At 30.9% G+C, this 22,860-nt stretch overlaps 4 non-coding genes across 4 annotated transcripts; all 4 read left to right on the forward strand.

Annotated features, from left to right (window-relative positions):
• Nucleotides 1-1,393: 1,393 nt before the first annotated feature.
• Nucleotides 1,394-1,480, forward strand: Trnastop-uca (transfer RNA opal suppressor (anticodon UCA)). The gene has a single exon. It is a non-coding gene; the product is annotated as a tRNA-Sec (tRNA).
• Nucleotides 1,481-3,362: 1,882 nt separating this feature from the next.
• Trnastop-uca (transfer RNA opal suppressor (anticodon UCA)) lies at nucleotides 3,363-3,449 on the forward strand. The gene has a single exon. It is a non-coding gene; the product is annotated as a tRNA-Sec (tRNA).
• A 4,058-nt stretch (nucleotides 3,450-7,507) lies between these two features.
• Trnastop-uca (transfer RNA opal suppressor (anticodon UCA)) lies at nucleotides 7,508-7,593 on the forward strand. Its single transcript has one exon. It is a non-coding gene; the product is annotated as a tRNA-Sec (tRNA).
• A 2,591-nt stretch (nucleotides 7,594-10,184) lies between these two features.
• Trnastop-uca (transfer RNA opal suppressor (anticodon UCA)) lies at nucleotides 10,185-10,271 on the forward strand. The gene has a single exon. It is a non-coding gene; the product is annotated as a tRNA-Sec (tRNA).
• The last annotated feature ends 12,589 nt before the right edge of the window (nucleotides 10,272-22,860 follow it).

Genomic DNA, 22,860 nt, shown 5'->3' on the forward strand with positions numbered 1-22,860 from the left:
TACCAGTAAACGGTTAAAGATTTTTGAAATTATATAAATCAAACTGGACTTATGTAAAAGTGGTACATAATTTGCTTCCATATTTATAGTGTTTGATTTAATAAAATTCAATCACTGTTACTTTTATTAATGCTTTAATTTTCGTATTTTATCGCAGTGCTAAAAAGAAGCTTATTAAGAAACAGGACATAATTTAAACCAATTCAATATTTTACCTATATTTTTTTTTCCATTTCACAATTTTTTCTTAGTGATAAACATGAACGCATAATAAATTATTTTCACATAATGAAAAAAAAAATAACAACAACTTATGATTGATTCTGTAATGGCATTGTTTTAAAATTACATTATTTAATTAAAGAATTGACATTGTTTTAAAATTACATTATTTAATTAAAGAATAGGCGTAAATTTCATAATTTTTTGCATTGATCTAATTTCTGTAGTCGAAATTCAAATTCATACCGGGAGCTCCTTTTGCAAATCTCTCTTATTTTTATTTCAAGAGTCTCCCACAATTTTTTTATTGTCATAAACTATTGCCTCAAACTTTTGCATTAAGATATTTTAGTAAAAATAAAAGAAAAACTATTCTATAAAACATTAAAATATTCTAATAAACGAAAAAAAGTATATTAATATAAAAAGAAAACAGCGTTTTCACTTGATCATACTTTTTCCCGAAATAGTTAATAATTAGATTTTATCAACTAAGTGAACTAAAGTAATGTGGTGTTAAAATGTTGAGGCAGTGAACAAAAATTTGGAAATTTTTTTGCTCAATAGAGTATGAAATTTGATTCTAAAACTTTGGGAATTTTTAATAACACTGTAGCTTAATTTGTGAATAAATGTATTATGAAAATTCTCATATATAACTTTTGGTAACTGTTTTTTATAAATATATTAAACGTTTGTTTAACAAAATTTTGACAACAGTACAAATAATGCTTTCTGCGCTGTTTTGTTGATTCCTGCCACCTTTCTTCCAGTATACGTTCCCAAGTTTTGTTAGAAGGATTTGTAATATCTTGGATCCCAGAAAGGTTGGAACATCAAAAATTATGTAAATCAGAAAAACTGAAAAAGAAAAATGAGTTACTTTTCTGTCATGGAAATAAATTCAGCAAGCCGTGTACATTTTCGTTGATTCTTTGTGTCTGCAAAGAAAATTAATAAAATTCTTTTAAAATTTGAAAATTATTCACTATAAAATTCATGAAAATTTATTATTTAATCACTGGGAATATTTAAGCTGCACAATGAAAAAATACCTTTATATATTTTGATATCAAAGAAAAAAAAATTATCAATTATAATAAAAAATTACCACTCTTTTATTTCCCTAGCAAATAAGTGATATACATAGCTAGGTTCTTTAACGCGCGTTGCCCTGATGAGCATCGGTGGTTCGGTGTGCGGGCTTCAAACCCGTAGCTGATGACAGTCAGCGTGGTTCAATTCCACCTTCTGGGCGAATCTCCACGCTAATTATCCCAGAACCAGATACATTATATTCTTTTAATCTATCTTATTGAACAGTGTAGAAATTATCTTTTTTTGAGCTAATGGCCTGCAGTGTCCCAATGGCCTGCAGTTAATATGTGTACTTCAGATTCAAATAGTTGTGTGTCAGGAAATCAGTATATTTCATTAACGGCATTCGTTTAAAACATATTCTCCTGTTGTCTTTTAATGTTTAAATTTAGCGGTCAATATGTTTGTTAAGTTGTTATTATTTAAACAAACCCCTTACGGCTGACCTTCTTTAGGTTGTTACGGGTGTCCCCATTCCGAGGTTTCCTGGGATCTTTACTCTTTTTTTTTTCCACTGACCTTTCTCTCTTCTTTACTTCCTTCTCTCTTTAAATTTACTCCCCGCTGCCCGTTCTCTCTGTTTACTACTTCCATCCCTCGACGATAAGCGAAGGAGCTCACCATGAGAATCTGACACCACTCTATTTGCTTCTTGCTTCTCATGGACAGTCAAATGTCCCACGTGTTCGCCGTGAGTAGCGACCCATCAGACGGGTGGTACATTTCGGTCTCTGACGTATCAATCGTCCGGTATCCTAGATATTTGACTGGGCTGATCATGGAGATCACGCGAAGGGGTCATTTCTTGGGCTTGGCTTAAGGGTGATCATTATCTCCGGGGGTGACTGGTTATTTTTATAGGTATAGATTATGGGTAGCATTATGGCAAGTGTCGATGTTGCGATTTTCCAGAGCCGGTAGCTGCAATCTCATGTTGGGCTCAGTGGAGACCTTACAACCAGGCCTCCACGTCCCTTTCAATACAAATATAATCGTGCATTAAAATCATAAGCACCTCAATTCTGTGCAAACATTAATCCTATATATCTACATAATAAAACAAGTGGTCTATTAAAATTATTAAAAAATTATTACAAAATCATTTTTTGCTGAACCAAGCATGTTTTTTTAGATAACAATACAGAAAATAGAATAATTTGACATTGAAATCTTATGTGCACTACAGAATAACTTCCGCAATGTATGCAATATTTTTTTAAAAAATCAAATTATTTTTACAAAAATCATTTCCTTATTTTTCATAAAATATAATTTTTTTGTCTTTCTTTCAGAAGTATTTAAAATATATAAAAATTAATATTTTATTCTGTTTCGATCTATAAATTTATTTCAAAACATTTTGATTCCATCATTTTAAAGTTGCATTCTTAAACTGTTCTGCCTGCTTTGTATATAAATTTGTCTAATTATTAATTATTAAAGAGGACAGAAATTTGACAATTTTGCAGATAATTTTCCAATATAGCTTCTTTTATTTGAATCATGCCATTTAATCTTAAAAATTCTAACATTAGAATTTGATTACTAGTATACAACATGAAAATATTTGATTTATTTCATCTGGATTAATTTATTTTAATTGCTTAGCTATTATGTCTATTCATCCTATACATATCAAACTATCGTTCCTTTAACTTAAAAAAATGATACCTAAATATCTTTGAGAAATGTAATTATATGATAAAATTATGTTAAAATAATGTTATAAATTTATAAAAATAAATATACTTTTTCACATAATTCGCAAAACTCTCATGTAATCTGTAGATTCCAAGCTGATTTAATAGGACAATACATTTCCTGAACGGGGGATGTAAATTGATTACATAATAGAGAAAGCAAAACAGTTATGAGGTTTAAAATCATACAAAATATGATAATAGTATTGATTTTTAAATGTATTGAGGTATTTATCATAGCTGGGAAGTCAGATACACTTAAGAATTGTCATCGGAGTACCACTTTTTTGCTTCCCATGCAAACAATTACTATATATAGCTCTCTGCTGTAGCGTTCATATTGCCCAGATGAGCATCGGTGGTCCGATGTGCGGGCTTCAAACCCGTAGCTGATGAGAATCAGAGTGGTTCAATTCCACCTTCTGGGCGACAGCTAGCGTTTTTACATTTTTGTTAGTTAGATTTCGATTTTTAAAATCAAATAATAATAAAAAATGCTATTCTTCCTCAATTCATTCATTTTTATTTGATTTAACCGTTTGATCTAGTATAATGAACAATTAAATAGTCAATGACTTACGTAGTTATATATTTTTTGTAAGCCAACATGATAGTAATTCAATTTTGTATTAATATGTTTTGTATGCTTATCGCTTGGATTCTTGTAATTTAATTTATTAAAACTTCATACTTACGTCTACTGTTTAGAATTCCTCCTTAAAATGAAACAATCTTCCCAGTATGAATTTTTATTATTAAAACTTCTTTCCGATATGACAATAGCTCATCTAAATTGACCAAATTAATTAGTAGAAAAATTACTCATTAATTAACGACAAGTAGTGCAAAATATTTTTCATCACACGAAAAGAAAGCAAATATATTGAATATGTTTGAATATTATTTATGCGTAAATGGCTGGATTCTAAGTTCTATGCATATTCTCTTCTTTAATTTAATTAATATGCTCAGATTTAATAAACGCCATGTTGGAAATATGAAAAAATCTGAAAAATATCTGAAAAGAGGCTACAATAATTTTTCTGATAATGTTTTATTACTTTCTAATTTACTTCATACTATTTTCTAGTAAAAGAAATCATATAACAAAATTAGTTTTCTGAGAGAATTTTATGAAGGCGTGTCGTACCGACACACTTCCATCCATACTGACTCGTCTCTGAACGTAGACTATCTCAATGGTATGCATAATGTACATTTTAATTACTTGTAATGATTCATCCAAATTAAGCTTTATAGCATTATTAATATTTCATAAATACGATTAAATAAAAATTTATATGGACATTATTCCAAAGAAATAATGAGCTGATTTCATCGCTTTTGAATCATTCATAGGAGAGTTTTTGGTGAATAATGAATTTAAATGCGCTATCCAAGTTAAAAATTTGAATAAAATTGCTGTATAATAGTTTTAAAAGGTTAAGGAAATTATTTGAAAGTTTAAAATTCTAATGCACTCCTAATATCTTCTATAACTAATTCAAGACAAACTTTTCTGCTGATCAAAAGGTTTTTGAAATGAGCTTTCTTGCTGAAATAAATGCGACGATTTTCATTATATATTACGTATGTTATCGTCTTTTTGGAATAACTGAATGAGTGAAATTTGAATAGAATGCGGAAAATGAAATAGTTCAGCTAAGCTTACAATCAGCCTTAATAATTTTTGTATGGTATTTTTCGTTTATTAATATTGTGTAATCAACAAAAAAGTCAAATTTAATCTATAGAAATCGTTTGCATTGTGCGTGTGTGTTTTGTAACGTAGACATGCATCATCTTTATAAAAATAAATATATGGTGATTTTTCTTCAATAAAAATTTATCATATAATTAAGATTAAGTAAAAATAAATAATAATTTTAATTTTAATAAAAAAATAAAAAAAAGTAAATGCTAATTTTTACAAGAATAATTTAAATGCAATTATCTGCAAATTTTGTTTTACTAGTTTATTTGAACAAATTTTGATCTTTATTTAATCATTATTTTATGCCTTGATTGGAAAATTTGATTTTTTTTTCGAACTTGGCTATTGGATATTTTGAAAAATACTATAAAAAAAAGACTTTTTTAAAAAAATTTTTGCTATGTACTGTGAGAGTTTATAAGAAAGATTCACAAGATTATAATTAAGTGGTGAGAGGACAGATGAATATATTGTCTAATTTCTTTCGAATAGCGTTTTAAATACGGGTGTTCCTTATGTGTTACTGATTTTTAAAGATATTAAAATGTTTGACATATACTTTAAAAATATGATAAAAAATTTGTTTGCTGATAAACAATTAATTTCTACCATTTTTTCAAATTTCTTTACAATAAGAAGGTCTCAGCTGAGACAGTGATTAATTTATTGATCTAGGCTGCTTTGTCTTTGAGGCGAAGGTACATTTTGGTATTGATTCGAAAGTCAGTTTTACTAAACATATATATGTTTATGAATTATAACTTTTAATTACTTATAATATAAGTAAGAGATATTTATCCCATTTCGAAAGATTTTAAAATACGTTTAAACGGCCAAAATGGGATGGAATTTCAATTACAGATCATTCAGTTTACAATTATCAATATTTTTAGATATAAAAAAGACCGAAAAATTATTTCTTTGCACATTGTGTTCATGTTGAACAAAAAGCATTATTAGCAAAAATTGTTCAATCAGAAACTGCAGAACCACGGCTCTTTGACTACAGTGCATTGTTAAAGATGATGGGAAATATATTGAACAGATTTAATGCTACTCTTTTATATTATTTATCATTTATAAAGCATATTAAATGTTATACCAGAATTACAGCGCACCTATCGGGCGGATATTTCTATGAAAATTTGTATATTAATAAATGTTCATCGCTTTATTTTACTTTTCTATAACTAAAATATTATCTCATCTTGGAACCAAGGAATGCATGTTAAAGAGGAAACTTATTTTTTACGAACTACTCAAATTTCGCAAATACAAATTTTTATTTCTGAAAGCGCATAAACACACCCAGGAGCATATCGTTACCCGCACAAGCATCCTACTTTAAATTATGAAGCAAGATTCAACGAATTGCTTCTGATCAGAAATGATTCTACAAACGAATATCAAAATTTACCACAAAAGGATTGAAGATTTTTCAAATTCTATAAACCGAATTGGACATATTTAAAAGTGGTACAAAATTTGCTTCCATATTTATTGTGTTTTATTAAAAAAAATTCAATCATTGTTACTGTTATTAATTCTTTGATTTTTCTATTTTATCGCAGTGCTAAAAAGAAAGTAATTAAGAAATAACTCAAAATTCAAACCAATTAAGTATTTTACCTATTTTTTCCATTTTCCAACATTTTGTTAGTCATAAACATGAGCAGATAATAAATTATTTCAACATAATGGAAAACAACAACAACTAGTGATTGATTCTGTAACGGCATTGTTTTAAAAAATTTTTTATTTAATTAAAGAATAGGCGAAAATTTCATAATTTTTTCAATGTAATTTCTGAAGTCGAAATTCAAATTCATAACCGTGAGCTCGTTTTGTAAACCAGTTCAAATTTTTATATCAACAGTCTCTCACAATTTTGTAATTCATATAAACTATTGCCTCAAACTTTGAACATTAAAACATTCTGGTAAAAATTGAAAAATATTAAAATACTCTATAAAATATTGAAAAGTTATGGTAAACAAAAAAATGTGTATTACATTAATTTAATAAAAAAACAGAGTTTTCACTTGATCATATTTTGTCCTGAAACAGTTACTAATCAGATTTTATCAACTAAGTGAAAAAAAGTAATGTGGTGTTAAAATGTTGAAACATTAAAAGAAAATTTGTTTGTTTTTTCGCTGAAAAGAGTATGAAATTTTATTTTAAAAGGTTGGAATTTTTTAATAACACTGTAGCTTAATTTGTGAATAAATGTATTATGAAAATTCTCATATATAACTTTTGGTAACTGATTTTTATAAATATGTTGTTTTTGTATAACTTTTGTTTAACAAAATTTTTTCAGCAGTACAAATAATTTTAATACGTTGTTCAGTTGATCCCTACCACCTTTCTTCCAGTTCTTTCCTAAATTTTGTATAAGGAATTCTAATATCTTGGAGGCCAGAAAGGGCGGAACAACAAATATTATGTAAAGCAGAAAAACTAAAAAAGAATATAAGTTACTTTTGTGTCATACAAATAAATTCAACAGCCTTTCATTTTTTATGTCTTCAAAGAAAATTAATAAATTTTTTTTAATTTAAAATTTTTTAACTATATAATTTATGAAAATTTTTTATTTAATAACTGGGAATATTTAAACGGCACAGTGAAGAAATACCTTTATATATTTTGCTATGAAATAGAGAAAAAATTTTCATTTACAAAAAAAAAAAAAAAAAAAAAAAACACTTTTTTATTTCCTTAGCAAATAAGTGCTATATATATAGCTAAGTTCTTTAAACAATGCATTACCTAGATGCGCATCGGTGGTCCAGTGTGCAGGCTTCAAACCCGTAGCTAACCGAGTCAGAGTTAATCAATTCCACCTTCTAGGCGACCGCTAGCTTTTTTAATTTTTTGTTAGATTTTGATTTTTAAAACCAAATAATAATAAAAAATGCTCTTCTTCCTCAATTCACTCATTTGTATTTGATTTAACTGTTTGATCCAGTGTAATGATGAATTAAATAGTCAATGACTTACGCAGGTATATATTTTTTGTAAGCCAACATGATAATCATTCAATTTTGTATTAACATGTTTTGTATGCTTATCATTTGGATTCTTGTAATTTAATTTATTAAAACCTCATACTTACGTGTACTGTTTAAAATCCCTCCTTAAAATGAAACAATCTTTTAAAAAATACTAAAAAAAAATAAAATACATTTTTAAAAAAAATATTTGCAATATACTATAAGAGTTTATAAGAAAGATTCACAAGATTATAATTAAACGTTGAGATGACTGATGAATTTATTTTCTAATATTTTTAAAGTGCTTTTTAAATACTGGTGTTCCTTGTGTTTTACTGATTTTTAAGGGCATTTAAATATTTTGAAATATATTTTTTAAAAATTTGATGAAAAATTCGTTAATTTATAAATAATTAATTTTTACTATTTTTCCAAACTTCTTTGCAATAAGAAGGTCTCAGCAGAAGCAATGAGTAATTTATTGATCTAGGCTGCTTTGTCATTGTGGCGAGGTACATTTTGGCATAGATTCGAAAGTCAATTTTACTTAACAGATATAAATTTATGAATAATAAATTTTAATTACTTACAATATTAGCAAGAAATAACTTTCCCATTACAGAATCTTTCAGAGGACAATTAGCATTATTTTTAGATATAAAAAAGATTGAAAAGTTAGTTCTTTACTAATTGTGTCCATGTTGCAAGAAAAGGCATTATTAGCAATATTGTTCGGTTAAAAACAGCAGAACCACGGCTCTTTGACTAAAATGTAATGTTAAATATGATGGGAAATAGATTGAACAGATTTAATGCTAGTTTTTTACATTATTTATCCTGTATAAAGCATATTAAATGATATAATAGTATTACAGCGCAACCTATCGGCGGATAATTCTATGAAATCTTTTAAGTTAATAAATGTCAAGCGCTTTATTTTATATGTCTTTAGATCAATTTTTATCTCACTTGGAACAAAAGAGAGCATTTTAAAGAGGAAAGTTATTTTTTACCAACTACTCCGACACAATTGCGCTGCTACAAATTTTTATTTCCAAAATTTCACAAACATGCCAAGGTGCATATAGTTACTGGATGCAACTTATGATTGATTCTGTAATGGCATTGTTTTAAAATTGCATTATTTAATTAAAGAATAGGCGAAAATTTCATAATTTTTGGCGATGAAATTTCTGTAATCGAAGTTCAAATTCATACCATGGGCCCATTCTATAAATCTCTCTTATTTTTATTTCAATATTCTCTCACAATTTTGTAATTCTCATAAACTATTGGCTCAAACTTTGAGTATTAGATACTCTAATAAAAATAAAAGAAAAACTATTCTAAAAAACATTAAATTATTCTAGTAAACGAAAAAAGCATATTAATATTATCTAATAAAAAGAAATCAGCGTTTTTACATGGTCATATTTTTTCCTGAAAGAGTTATTATTAAGATTTTATCAACTAAGTGAACTAAAATAATGTGGTGTTAAAATGTTGAAGCAGAGAACGAAAATTAGGAAATTTTTTGCTCAATAGAGTATGAAATTTGATTCTAATTTAGGAATTTTTAATAACACTGTAGCTTAATGTATGAATAAATGTATTATGAAAATGAACATATATAACTTTTAGTAACTGCTTTTTATAAATATGTTAAATTTTGTTTAACAAAATTTTGACAATAGTACAAATAATATTTTCTGCGCTATTTAGTTGATTTCTGCCACCTTTCTTCCAGTATACTTTCCCAAATTTTGTTATAAGGAATTGTAATATCTTGGATCCCAGAAAGGTTGGAACATCAAAAATTATGTAAATCAGAAAAACTAAAAAGGAAAAATGAGTTACTTTTCTGTCATGCAAATAAATTCAGCAAGCCGTGTACATTTTCGTTGATTCTTTGTGTCTGCAAATAAAATTAATAAAATTCTTTTAAAATTTGAAAATTTTTCATTGTATATTCCATGAAAATTTATTATTTAATCACTGGGAATATTTCAACAGCAAAATGAAAAAAAATACCTTTATATATTTTGCTATCAAAGAAAGAAAAATTTATCATGTATAATAAAAAAATTAAGGAATTATAATATCTTGGATCCCAGAAAGGGTGGAACATTAAAAATTATGTAAAGCAGAAAAACTAAAAAAGAAATATAAGTTACTTTTTTTCCATACAAATAAAATCAACGGCCTTTGATTTTTTATGTCTTCTAAGAAAATTAATAAAATTCTTTTAAAATTTGAAAATTTTTATTTATATAATTCATGAAAATTTATTATTTAACAACAGGGAATATTTAAACACCAGAATGAAGAAATACCTTTATATATTTTGATATTAAATAGAGAAAAAATTTTCATTTATAAAAAAAAATTACCACTTTTTATTTCTTTACCAAATAAGTGCTATATATAGCTAGGTTCTTTAAAGGATACATTGCCCAGATGAGCATCGGTGGTCCGGTGTGCGGGCTTCAAACCCGTAGCTGATGAGAGTCAGAGTGGCTCAATTCCACCTTCTGGGCGAACATCTGCGCATTAAGTTTTTGACACGCTAATTATCCCAGAATCAGATACGTTATATTCTTTTAATCTATTTTATTGAATAGTGCTCAAATTACCACTTTTGAGCAATCTTGTGTCCCGATGGCCTGCAGTTAATATGTATACTTCAGATTCAAAAAGTTGTGTGTCAGGAAATCTGTATATTTCATCAACGGCATCCGTAAAAAACATATTCTCCTGTTGTCTTTTAATGTGAAAATTTGGCGATCAATAAGTTTATTAAGTGTTTATTCTTTAAACAACCCCTCAGGGCTCACATTATTTAGGTTGGTACGGGTGTCCCAATCCCGAGGTTTCTAGGGATCTTTACTCTTTTTTTTTCTTTCCCCTGACCCTTCTCTCTTCTTTATTCCCTTCTCTCTTTAAATTTACACCCCGCTTCCTGTTCTCTCTGTTTAATCCTTCCATCCCTCTACTTATTTTTAAGGATCTCTCCATGAGAAGCTGACACCACTGTATTTGCTTCTTGCTTCTCATGGATAGTCAAAATCCCCACGTGTTCGCCGTGCGTAGCGACCCATCAGACGGATGGTACATTTCAGTCCCTGATGTATCAAACTTCCGGTATCCTAGATATTTGACTGGGCTGCTCAAGCGCATTAAGCGAAGGGGCCACTTTTTGGGTAATGATCTAAGAAATGTTTCCCCAATTTTGATTAACAAAATTGTCATTTCAATTGTGGGTGACGTAAATTCTATTAAAAAGTTAAATAATTCAAAATTACTCATTGAAACTTTGAATGCAAAACAATCTGAAAATATTACTAAACTGGAAAAAATAGGAAACATCGATGTAAAAGTTACTCCACACCATACTTTACATCACTAAAGAGGTGTAGTATCCGAACATGAATTGCAGAGAGATCTCGAAGAAGTTATATTAGATTGTCTTAAAGATCAAAATGTTACTGCAGCCCGCAGAATCACTATAAGAAGAAAAGGTCAAATCTTTCCCACCAAACATTTGACTCTTACATTCAGCACTCTAACACTGCCAAAATCAGTTAAAGTAGCATACATAAACTGTCCTGTAAAGCCATTCATACCAAATCCACTACGGTACTTTATGTATCAAAAATTCGATCACACCATAACAGCTTGTCGAGGTAAACAAATCTGCGCCAGCTGCTCTCTTCCTGATTACGACAAAAATAAATGCGCTTCTACAGAAACAAAATACCTTAATTGAAATAAGGGCCATCCCGCTTATTCCCGCTCATGTCCAAAATATAAACAAGAAATGGAGATCCAAACGGTTAAAGTTACAAGAAATATTTCGTTCCCTTAAGCTTGGAAAATAGTTAGCGACAGAATGACGAAATCAGGGATTAGTTACTCATCAGCACTAAATTCAAGCTGTCCACCTTCAGAACAAAATATGAAAACCCCGCAAGAAATATCCACTGCTAAAAATAATACTCTTGCAGTTGTAATGGTAAATTCTTCAGCAAACCATGAAACAATTACAATTAAAAAACCCGACTGTATCTCACTACTTTTTATTAAGAAAGTTTGGGAAGAAACTTCCACCTCTCCCTCTGTCTCTCCAACTCTTCAAAAATCTCTAACTAGCTCCACAGACATTAGTTCTGAGTCTCTTACAAATGCTGTTATACCTCCCATAGCTAATTCATTTAATACACAATTTTTTAAAACAAAACTGTTTCTCATTCCAGTAGACCGTCTACACAAAGAATACTCCTGCACTAAATTCTAATTCTAAAAGTTCCCGTAACAACAAGAAGCAAATAAAAAATCGGATCAAATCGAGAAAGTAAAAGAATACAAAGCTGCCAAACGTGCTGGTATACTTGCCACCAAAAGAAACCATGATATCTCAAATTCTTCTGATATCGACTTCATTCTAGAAAAGAATTTTTGAAATATTCGATAAAAGGAAAGAATAAGGACAATGATGATGATAGTGACTCTCTTTTGAAGATGCATCCGTCTGTTTTTTGCATTTAAATAAAGATTTATTTTTGCATAAAAAAATAAAAAAGATTTATTAAAAAGCTGTTTGCAAATTGTTTTATTAATTTGAAAGAAATTAATAAAAAAAGCAAAAAAAAAAGCCCAGGATCGAACGTGTGTCTTTTTTTTTGTTACGTCAGTGTCATAGCCACTAAACTATTCAAGCTTCGGCATTAGCGATAAATTATTAGTATATAAACTATGCACAATGTTTGAAGGCCATTTTTTAGAAATGGACTGGCTATTGCGCTTAATTTTTTTCATGAGTGAGCATCCTATATTACCATTATACTAAATCTCATTCAGAACTGAATTTTCAAAAACGTGCCCTCTCCTGGTAAGACCTTTAAATTCGGAATTCATTTCTGCTAATGATCTATCGTAATGTGAGACTATGGCACGTTCAATCTTATATCTTTGGACAGAAGATTCCCAAATAGTGAGGACAAGAAGTATGAAGAAATAGCTGTCATATCAAGTGTCGTCCGCATCCAATAAATAAAGTATAGAATTTCAATGTCCGTTCCAAAATATCCGTAGATTTTTCTTTTAATCATGAAATTATTATAATTATATTTCAAACTGTGAATAAGCTAAACTCACCTTTTGCTTACTTTAATCGTTCCTTGAAAATTTTTTTATACGATAAATTATTATATATGATGATTCTTGAATAAAAATTTCAAATTCAGGAAATATTTGTTTTTTTTTTATTTTTCATCTGAATACTTCCCTGTTTCGAAAAATTTTGATTATAAAATTCAGCATTGAATCCTTTTGCATTTTTGAGTATGTTTTTCACTGTGCAATGTCTAAATTAATTATTGTCTAAATTATCCCATTCGAAAGCGATATTTACATAGATGTGGCTAATGCAAAGTCTTATAGAATGTATTATTTTTTTTAACATAAAGTATACTATTTGCATATCGGAAGTATTTCTAACAATATTTATGATTTCTTGAAATGTATCCTAATATGAAAGAAATAGTCAAAATTAAATTGGACATTTTTCAGGTTTTAAAATTATTTAGTGCAAAAAGAAGAAGGAAAAAAAATAATATCTGGAAGCAAAATAGAAAAAGGTTTTAAATATACTAAATATATATATTCTAAAATAAGGTTTAAAAATTGAAATAATTTTGAAACAATTGCCTTCTGAAACCTCTGTTGTGCATACAACATTATTCAAATTCATTTTTCTTTTTTTTGTGTGTGTGTGCTTTTTCTTAGAAACATTCAAGGTAAACAATGTTCTTAAATGAATTGTTTATACTGTGTTAATTATTTTGCATTATTGCAACTAATAAACGAAACCATTATTGAACTAAATTTTTCTCCTCATTGGTTTATTCCATCGCAGCGAATTAAACTGCGATATATTGAGCTATTTTGTGTATTTATATTAACTTTTTAATCTAATAACATCAACAACTTTATCCCTCTCAAGATAAAAATAATATTTTTATCGGAGGAAAAAAAAACCAGTTATTTTCAGAACTAAGAACAACTTTTTGACCTTTAAAGAAACATTTTTTGATCTCCCAGTTCAGCAATTTAATATCTCAAGCAGCTATTCGAAATGGCATCCAATTTGTGGTATTATCTGAAACGAAAATTAATTCCTGTTCCAAGCATAAATATACCTGTTGCTGCACAATTCATGGATGTTTTCGCTAAAATCTACGCGGAGCAACTGACTGTATTGACGCCAAAATCTTTCAAAAATTTCGCTCTGCAGAACTACTTTATCCCCCTTTCGGACCAGTTGTCGCAGAATCTAGTGCTCATTTCAATCATGTAAAAATGTGGTGCCAGCGCACAATTCTATACGAAAGCTGCCAAAAACGCCGATAGAAAATTATATGCCATATTATAAAAATTGCAGAGGATCTGCACCAGTTAAAAAATTTTAATTTTATGATTGTAATACTTACAGTTCTAGAAAGCGAACCAATCAAGCGATTAAAAATTACATGGTCACTCCTTTCAAAAAAGCAAAAGCAATCCTATAGCCATCTTTCTGATCTGCTGTCTTGGAAACAAAACTTTAAAATTCTTCGGAACCATATGCAGACTGTGAAAGTTACTTGTATACCTTATCTTGGCGTTTATATAAATGCCATTCTTGATATCGATTCAGAATTTCCATTTAATGAAAACAATAACAGCATAAGATTGTTCAAAACTGAACAAATAATAAAATCTGTCCCTTTTTATAAAGATTCAGATTACAGCCATATTCATATATGGCCGAATATACAACATTTCTTGGAACCCTATCATTTTTCAAAAAAAGACATTTCGGCTATGGAAAAATTTAATGTGCGCTGGTCCCACTCTCTTAAAGAATAAAAATTAAAAAAAAAAAAAAAAAAAAAACTACAAAAAAAAATGCCATGTAATGACCATCCTACCTGGTAGTCTGCATATATTAGGTTCCGATAACAGTCATAAATAATTTAATAAAAATTTCATATAGTAGTTCTGCCTCTACGAAAATAAATCTGGGACATTCAGAAGATTTGGTTTGGTTATATTAACGTCCCGTTTGAAGCAACACTAAGGCTATTTGGGACATTCAGAAGAATAAGAAATTTTAGTTATTAGGTGCACAACTTTGCTTCCGCAGTTTTTTCGATAGTTTTCAACAGCGGAAACTGATAGTCGAAACAGGAAGATAAAAATTTCCACCGTAACCTTGGATATCAAATAGCATAATGACAGCACACACAATTGTAAACTTATTCCCAAACGAAGATGTCAGCTTTCGAATAATTCTCATCAACAGCTGGAAGCTTTTATTACTCTCATCATTTGCGGTTTTCTGCAATTGAAGAAAACAGCAACTGCGATGCATCGAATATTCACTAGGACTTATAGCAAGTCTTCTTTTAGGGAGAGAATATGTGAAATTGAAATGTTTCGAGTATTACGATTTGGAGATAGATCAGTCGAATGGCGATGAAAGAGATAAAATTTTCAAAGATTCCGAATTACATTAGACTTGTGCCAAGTGTAAGAACAACTTTCAGAATCATTGATAGTGAATCACCATGCCATTTCGAAATACCCCAAAGCCAAATAAATGAATCACATGAAATGAAACTTGGCTCCGTACGATTTTAGTACAGGAGATGTTGAACGGCATTTCTTTGTTTGAGAAAAACTGCTCCAAACAAAAACAAAAGAGAGTTTCTAGGATGTATTGTGACCAGCAACGAAAACTGGTTCCACTACGATAAACTCAAATACAGAAAGTAATGTGGAATGATCGGATATGCCTCCACGTTGACGGCCATGCCAAATATTCATAACACCAAAGTGACGCCCCATTTAGTGGGATCGCAACGGTGTGATATATTATGAGAGGTTGAAACCGAATGAAATATTATAAAGATTGGTATCACAAGAAAACGATTGACATACTATGCAACATGACGACTGCATCAAGAGAGATACTATAAAGTAATCTTCCAACACACCCCACGCACCTCATGACCGGTCAAGTTCTATATGGAAATGCTAAAACGAGAGGTCTTACCACTGCCCCCTCCCCAGAGTACATTGCAGATGTTGCTTCTTCCATCTACGAATTATTTCGAAAGATGACACACGTCCTGACTGACCAACCTTTCTACTCTTAATGAAAGAATTCCAAAATTTGATCTCTTCGTGGATTCGTCACATAAAAAGTTACATCGTGTTTTTGAAATGGCATCCGTTAATTGCCAAAAAGATGGAAAAATGCCTCAGGTGGCAATGGATGTTACTTAGCATCGTGAATATGTTACCACTTTTTTAATAATAGAGTCTGAAATTACGTAAAGAAAAACATATGATGCAAAGTTGTGCAGCTAATAATTAAATACATCGTCAAACCTGAAAATTGAAAAAAATATCTGCTATCGATAGGATTTTGAAAAGGATAAATGGCAGGAAAAAAATAAAGAGTTTTTTGACAGAAAGAAAAATTGAGTGCTTTGTTGCATTCACAAAACAAAAGATACACAAAATTATTTCAACAGATCTTCTATAATAAAATATTACGCTGAAAATAAAACATGTGAAGAGATTAAAAAAATGAAATAAACCAGAACAACTCGAGAAAAAACATGCGAATCAATAAATAATACTATCAGAGATAGGAAAGACTCCGAAGAAATATTGATTAGAGTGGGAAAAATTTAGAATCTGTGGCAAGACCGAAGCATATAGCTTTTAAACCTTTTCTTGAAATAGTACATAGCCGAAAATAAAATGACGGAACCTTTAAGTAGAAAGCTCTACTGTGATTATGAAAATATAAAATAAAGATGTCCAAATGGCAATAAATTTTTCTGAATTTGCTGAATCAAAATAAATAAATAATAAGGCTCCGCAAAAGATCGCTAAAAAATCTGAATAATGGAAATATAAAAAATATACATATAATGAAGATGTCAGCTTTCGAGCAATATTCTTATAAACAGCGGGGAGTTTTCATTATTCCCAACATTGGCGATTTTTTCCATTGTAGAAACCATCGATTGCGACGCATCAAATGTTCGGAAATACTTACGGCAATACGTGAAAGAATATGTCGTGAGTGGATTAAATATTTCAAGAGTGGAGACTTTGAGATCGAGGTGAGGCGATGGAATAGAGAAAATTTTCAAACTCCGAATTGCAGGCACTATTTCATAAAAACTCGTGCTAAATGCAAGAGCAATTTACAAAGCTAAGAGAAGACATTGAGAAATCCATTCTGAAATGCTTCGAACCCATATGAATGATTCAGAAGTAAAGATATTTAGTTCAATAAGAGTTAAAGTTCAGAGATTGTGTGATTCCTTTGCCTCATGACGGCAGCTTCAAAGAAAGAACAGAAAGAAGTTTATATGTCGCAAAGTAACCTGTGATGAAAAGCGGGTTCATTGCGATAAAACGAAATATAGAGAATTATGTAAAATGATCGTACATGCTTCCACGTCGCAAGACATACGAAATGGTCATGGTGCCAAAGTGACGTACTAGCTCGCTTGATGTTGAGCTGCTTGAGGAATAAATCTTCTATAAAAATTGATAATTTCCAAAAATCTTCTTAGTTGTTTGACTGTTTTGGGTTTCTCGAAATCTTCGATAACTTTGACTTTTTCATTTGTGGTGCGAATTCCATTTGGAGAGACAGTATGGCCTACAAAACTAACTTCAGGTTTTATGAAATTGCTACTGAGATTTAAGATTAATTGAAATTGCTGAAGTCTCTCAAAAACTATTCTTAGATGATGCAATTGCTCTTCTTTAGTGCATGATGCAATTAAAATATCATCTAGATAGACGAAACAGAATTCTAGACCACTTAGAACTGCGTGCATAAATCGTTGAAATGTTTGCGCAGCATTACGAAGTCCAAAAGTCACGAAAAGAAATTCGAAAAGTCCGAATGGGGTAGAAATAGTTGTTTTTTCAATGTCTGCAGGTTCCATGGGAATTTGATGGTAATCCCGATGGAGATCTAATGTAGAATAAATAGCGCAGCCTTCTAATTGATGCGTAAAATCATGCAAGTGGGGTATGGGATATCGATCTGGTAATGTAGCCGAATTTAAAGACCGATAATCCCTGCACAGCCTCCACTCACCATTCTTTTTCTTGACCATGTGTAATGGGCTAGACCAACATCTGCTGGTTGGACGGCATATGCCCTGTTATAGCATGTTGGAGAATTCCGCTTTGGCGATTTTTAATTTATCTGGAGCCAATCTACGAACTTTGGATGCTATAGGTGGACCCTTTGTAATAATAGAGTCGGTGACGTTGTGGCCTACATTAGCTTTATTCTTGACTATATTTTCAGAAGATAAGCTTTTGAATTCTCCTAACAGAGAATGTATATCTGCATCAATATTATTAATATTGAGAGGTGTTAAAAATGAAGACGAGCCTTTAATTAATTTAGTCGGAGCTGATAATGATGTTAATGGATTAATCAGACGCTTTCGCTTAATATCGACCAGCAGTCCATGGGTTTTAAGAAAATCTGGGCCAATTATTGACTTCGAGACCGCTATGATGAAATTCCACTTGAAACATCTTCTCAAGCCTAAATCTAAAGTAATAAGTTGTTTGGCGTAAGTTTTAGTTGAACTTGAATTAGCAGCATAAAGTTTAAAATAAGATGGCGACAATTTATTTGATTTTGGTGGCGAAATAACGGACACATCAGCCCCGGTATCGATAAGATAATGTTTTCTGCTTGATTTATTAAAAAGGAGACGGCAATTTATTTGGCCGTAGTCGTCGGCCTCTTCAATCGACCGGCCCGTTTTCCCCGAAGTATTTTTAGATGTATGAAACTCGCAAGACTTACTACAGTAATGAACATTCTTACCGAATTTATGATGATACCAACATAATCTGTAATGAGAAGAGTTCGACCTTGAACGGCTACGATTTCGGAAATTTCCACATTTCTGTTGAGGCCTACCTCTCGCTATGAAATTGCCAAATTTTTGAGTTAATTCTTCGATGCTAGTTTCCAGAAATTTAATTTTTTCATTCTAAGTGTTATTTGGCTCGGAGGTTCTATTAACAGAGCATATTTCTATCGAACTATAGATTTTGATGATCCTATCAGCCATTTCTGCGATTTTATCTAATGAAGCAGTGCTTATAGATAATATGGCTTGAAGTTGTTGCGGCAAACATTGTAGCCAAAGACATTTTAGCACTGCTTCGGAGCTGGAATTTTCGGCTAAACCTTTCATTTGATGCAATAAATCGGATGGGCGTTTATCTCCGAGGTTAAGATCGGTCAGTACTTTTTTTTTAACCTGGATTCCTCTGTATCGGTTAATCTATTCAGCAATGCATTTTTCAAAGCGTCGTATTTACCATCCATTGGTGGATTTGTTAAAATATCTACGACAAAATCCATCATATTTTCGTCTGATGCAGCAATGACGATTTATATTTGGTTAAATCATGAGTGATATTACTGTTCGAAAACTGTGCCTCAAGTTGAGAAAAAAAAATTTCAGTTTATGTCGCCAAAAAACTGGTGGTTTTACAGTCACTCTGTTTGCAGAGTTTAACTTGTGTTATCGATCATATTTGATAAAAGATATAAATCAGTAGTATTTAAACTGATATGCACATACCTTCGTCGATCGAAATAAAGTAATTCAAACTGAAGAAAAGATCACATCCTAGGTCACCAGTATGTGATAACTAAAGCGAAACTGGAGAAGTCGTGCTGTCATACATTTAAGTGAGTTCTTCGTAAAATAATGCAGTCCAAAGTAAGATGACATAAACATTTAATATTTGCAATTAATTTACATTTTTAACATTTAAATATAACACTCGGCGATTAACAGATGTAACGATAATGCGTATTTCAAATCTTTCGAAAGCACGTAAATCAATAAGGCAGAGTTGAGTTTTCACACAACTTCAATAAAAAAATGTTTTAAGTTGCGCGTGAGTTTATTTTAGCTTCTTCGTTGCACCACACAGTGAAGGAAAGAGAGCAAAAAGGATGATAAGAAAAAAAAGCATTTCTTTTGCGTCATCAGTATTTGGAAGGGAATAGAAGAAAACAATTTCAAATAGAAAAGTATGAACAGACATCAAACAGCAGCAAAAATATACCCGGAGCAGTGAAGGAAAGAGGACAAAAAGGATGATCAGAAAAAAACATTTGTTTAGAGTCATCAGTAATAGAAAAAGACGATTTCACTTAGAAAAGTGCGGAACAGACGTCATATAGTAGGAACATGTCCCCGCGCAGTGAAGGAAAGAAATAAAAGATGGTAAGAAAAAAAAACATTTGTTTTGCGTCGTTAGTATTTAGAAGTTAATAGAAAAAGACAATTTCACTTAGAAAAGTACGGAAAAGACGTCAAATAACAGGAAACATAACCCCAGTGCAGTGAAGGAAAGAGAGCAAAACGGATTATAAGAAAAAAAACATTTGTTTTGCATCATCAGTATTTAGAAGGGAATAGAAGAAGACAATTTCAAATAGAAAAGTACGGAACAGACATCAAATAGCAGCAAAAATGTACCTTGGACAGAGAGGGAAAGAGAACAAAAAGGATGATAAGAAAGAAAATTACATTTCTTTTGCGTCCTCAGTATTTAGAAGGGAATAGAAGAAGACATTTTCATTTAGAAAAGTACGGAGCAGACGTAAAAAAAGCAAGAAACATGACCCCTGTGCGGTGAAGGAAAAAGGACAAAAGTGATAAGAAAGGAAGAAAATACATTTATTTTGCATCAACAATATTTGGAAGGGAACAGAAGAAGAGTACCATTTCACATAGAAAGGTATCGAACGGACGTCATGTAGTAGGAAACATAAACTAAGTGCAGCGATGGAAAGAGAACAAAAAGGATGATAAGAAAAAAAAACACTTTTTTTTTTGTAGCATCAATATTTCGAAGAGAACAGAACACTATTTCGCATTGGAAAGACGTTATATAGCAGGAAACATGACCTGAGTGCAGTAATAGAAAGAGAACAAAAATGATGATAAGAAAAAATCATTATTTTGCATCATCAACATTTGGAAGGGAATAGGAAAATTATTTCACATTGAACATTGCTGAACAGACGTCATGTAGCAGGAAACATGACCCAAGTGCAAATATAACAATGAAATAAAACAAAAATGATGATAAGAAAAAAAAAATTTGTTTTGCATCATCATTTTTTGGAAAGGAACAGAAGAAGAGATCCATTTCACATAGAAAAGTATCGAACGGATGTCATGTAGCAGGAAACATGACCCAAGTATTGTGATGGAAAGGGAAAAAAAACGATAATATGAAAAAAAAACACGTTTATTTTGCATCATTAATATTTTTTTGGGAATGGAAGAAGAGAACCATTTTACATAGAAAATTAACTAACAGATCTCAAGTAGCAGGAAAATTGACCTCAGTGCAGTGTTGGAAAAAAAAACAAAAAAGATGATTTGAAAAAAAAAAAAAAAAAAGAAATTTATTTCGAATCATAGATATTTCGTAGGGAATAGAAGAAGTATGTATCAGGCGTCTTGTAACAGGAAACGCGCTCCTAGTGCAGTGAAGGAAAGAAAACAAAAGGGATGATAAGAAAAAAAGTTTTTATTTTGAATCGTGAACATTTGAAATGGAATAGAAGAAGATCATTTCACATAGAAAAATACGGAGCAGACTCCAAGTAGCAGGAAACATGGCTTCGGGGCAATGATGGAAAAAGAACAAAGAGGATGATAAGAAAAATAAAACATGTAATTTGCACTATTCATATTTCGAAAGGAATAGAAGACAATTTCACATATGGAGTACGGAACAGACGTCATGTAGCAGGAAGCATGTCCCTGGAATTGTGATGGAAAGAGAAAAACAATAGATGGTTAAGGGAAAAAATTTATTTTGCATTATCAATATTTGGTGGGGATAGAGAAATAAGACTATTTCACATAGGAAATTACTGGACAGATATCATGTATCAGGAAAGCATGAGTTTGGTTCAATGATGGAAATAAAACATAACAAAGTGGTTGGTAAGGAAATAAAAACATTTATTCAGACTTATAAGAGGTGATCGGAATTGCGAACATTTGCCAGACCATGCATCTCCAACGACGTTGCATGTACCAATGAAGTTTGTGGATGATGTCTGGAATTTCCTGAATGTTTGCGCTGGCACCCAATATCCTTGCTATGAAGTCCATTACACTGGAAATAGGAGTTCCGTATTCCATGTTTTCCATGGGCACTTTACGTAGAGGAGAGGAATGTAGATAAATTTTGCGACCATGGCAGATAACAAATGAGTTGAACACGACCAGTACATGGAACTCTAAATTTTCTGATGAAATAACCACGCATATCTTTAACAAATTGTGTTAGAATGTCATCATATTGAAACCATATTTATCGGAGAAGAACAGCAAGAACCTCGTTCATGATAACCGATGACATAGTCTGAAGACTCATGAGTTGGTTGCTTCGTTCAAACTGGGATGGCAGAAAATACGACCTTAGCAAACAGCTACCGACGATCTGAATCAATACATTGACAGAAAAACTTTGTTGCTTGGCTCTACTTTTCATATTGTGTATGTTCCAATTAGCCTTCGCGAATTGTGCGTGTTGAAGATTCCTTCATGAGAAGAACGATTTATCGTTGGATACGATATACGCTGGTAAATTAGGATTAATGGCTGTCCTGTTAAGGAACCACTGGCAAAAAGTAACACGCTTTGGCTGATCATCTGCTTACAGCAACAACTTTCTTCGTAAATGAAAAGATATAAACTTTCCTTGTTTAATATTGACCACATTGTTGCGAAACTCCAAACTGACAATCCGTACCTCATGTGCTATAAATTAGTTATTCTTCGATCCAACCTAGATCAATTTCCACTGTAGAAACTGTCCGTGTCGATCGGCGCATTTTTTGATAAACATGAACACCAAAAAATGATCCTCATTTGTACAATTGACAATACACAAGTAAAGACATTTTATGCTGCGTCACGCGCCGTTTGGGGTAACATTCTGCCTACATTTATCTAACTAGAAAGCATTATTTCTCTAC

This window comes from Argiope bruennichi, chromosome 6, assembly GCF_947563725.1.
Source record: "Argiope bruennichi chromosome 6, qqArgBrue1.1, whole genome shotgun sequence".
In the NCBI taxonomy this organism is placed as follows: Eukaryota; Metazoa; Arthropoda; class Arachnida; order Araneae; family Araneidae; genus Argiope; species Argiope bruennichi.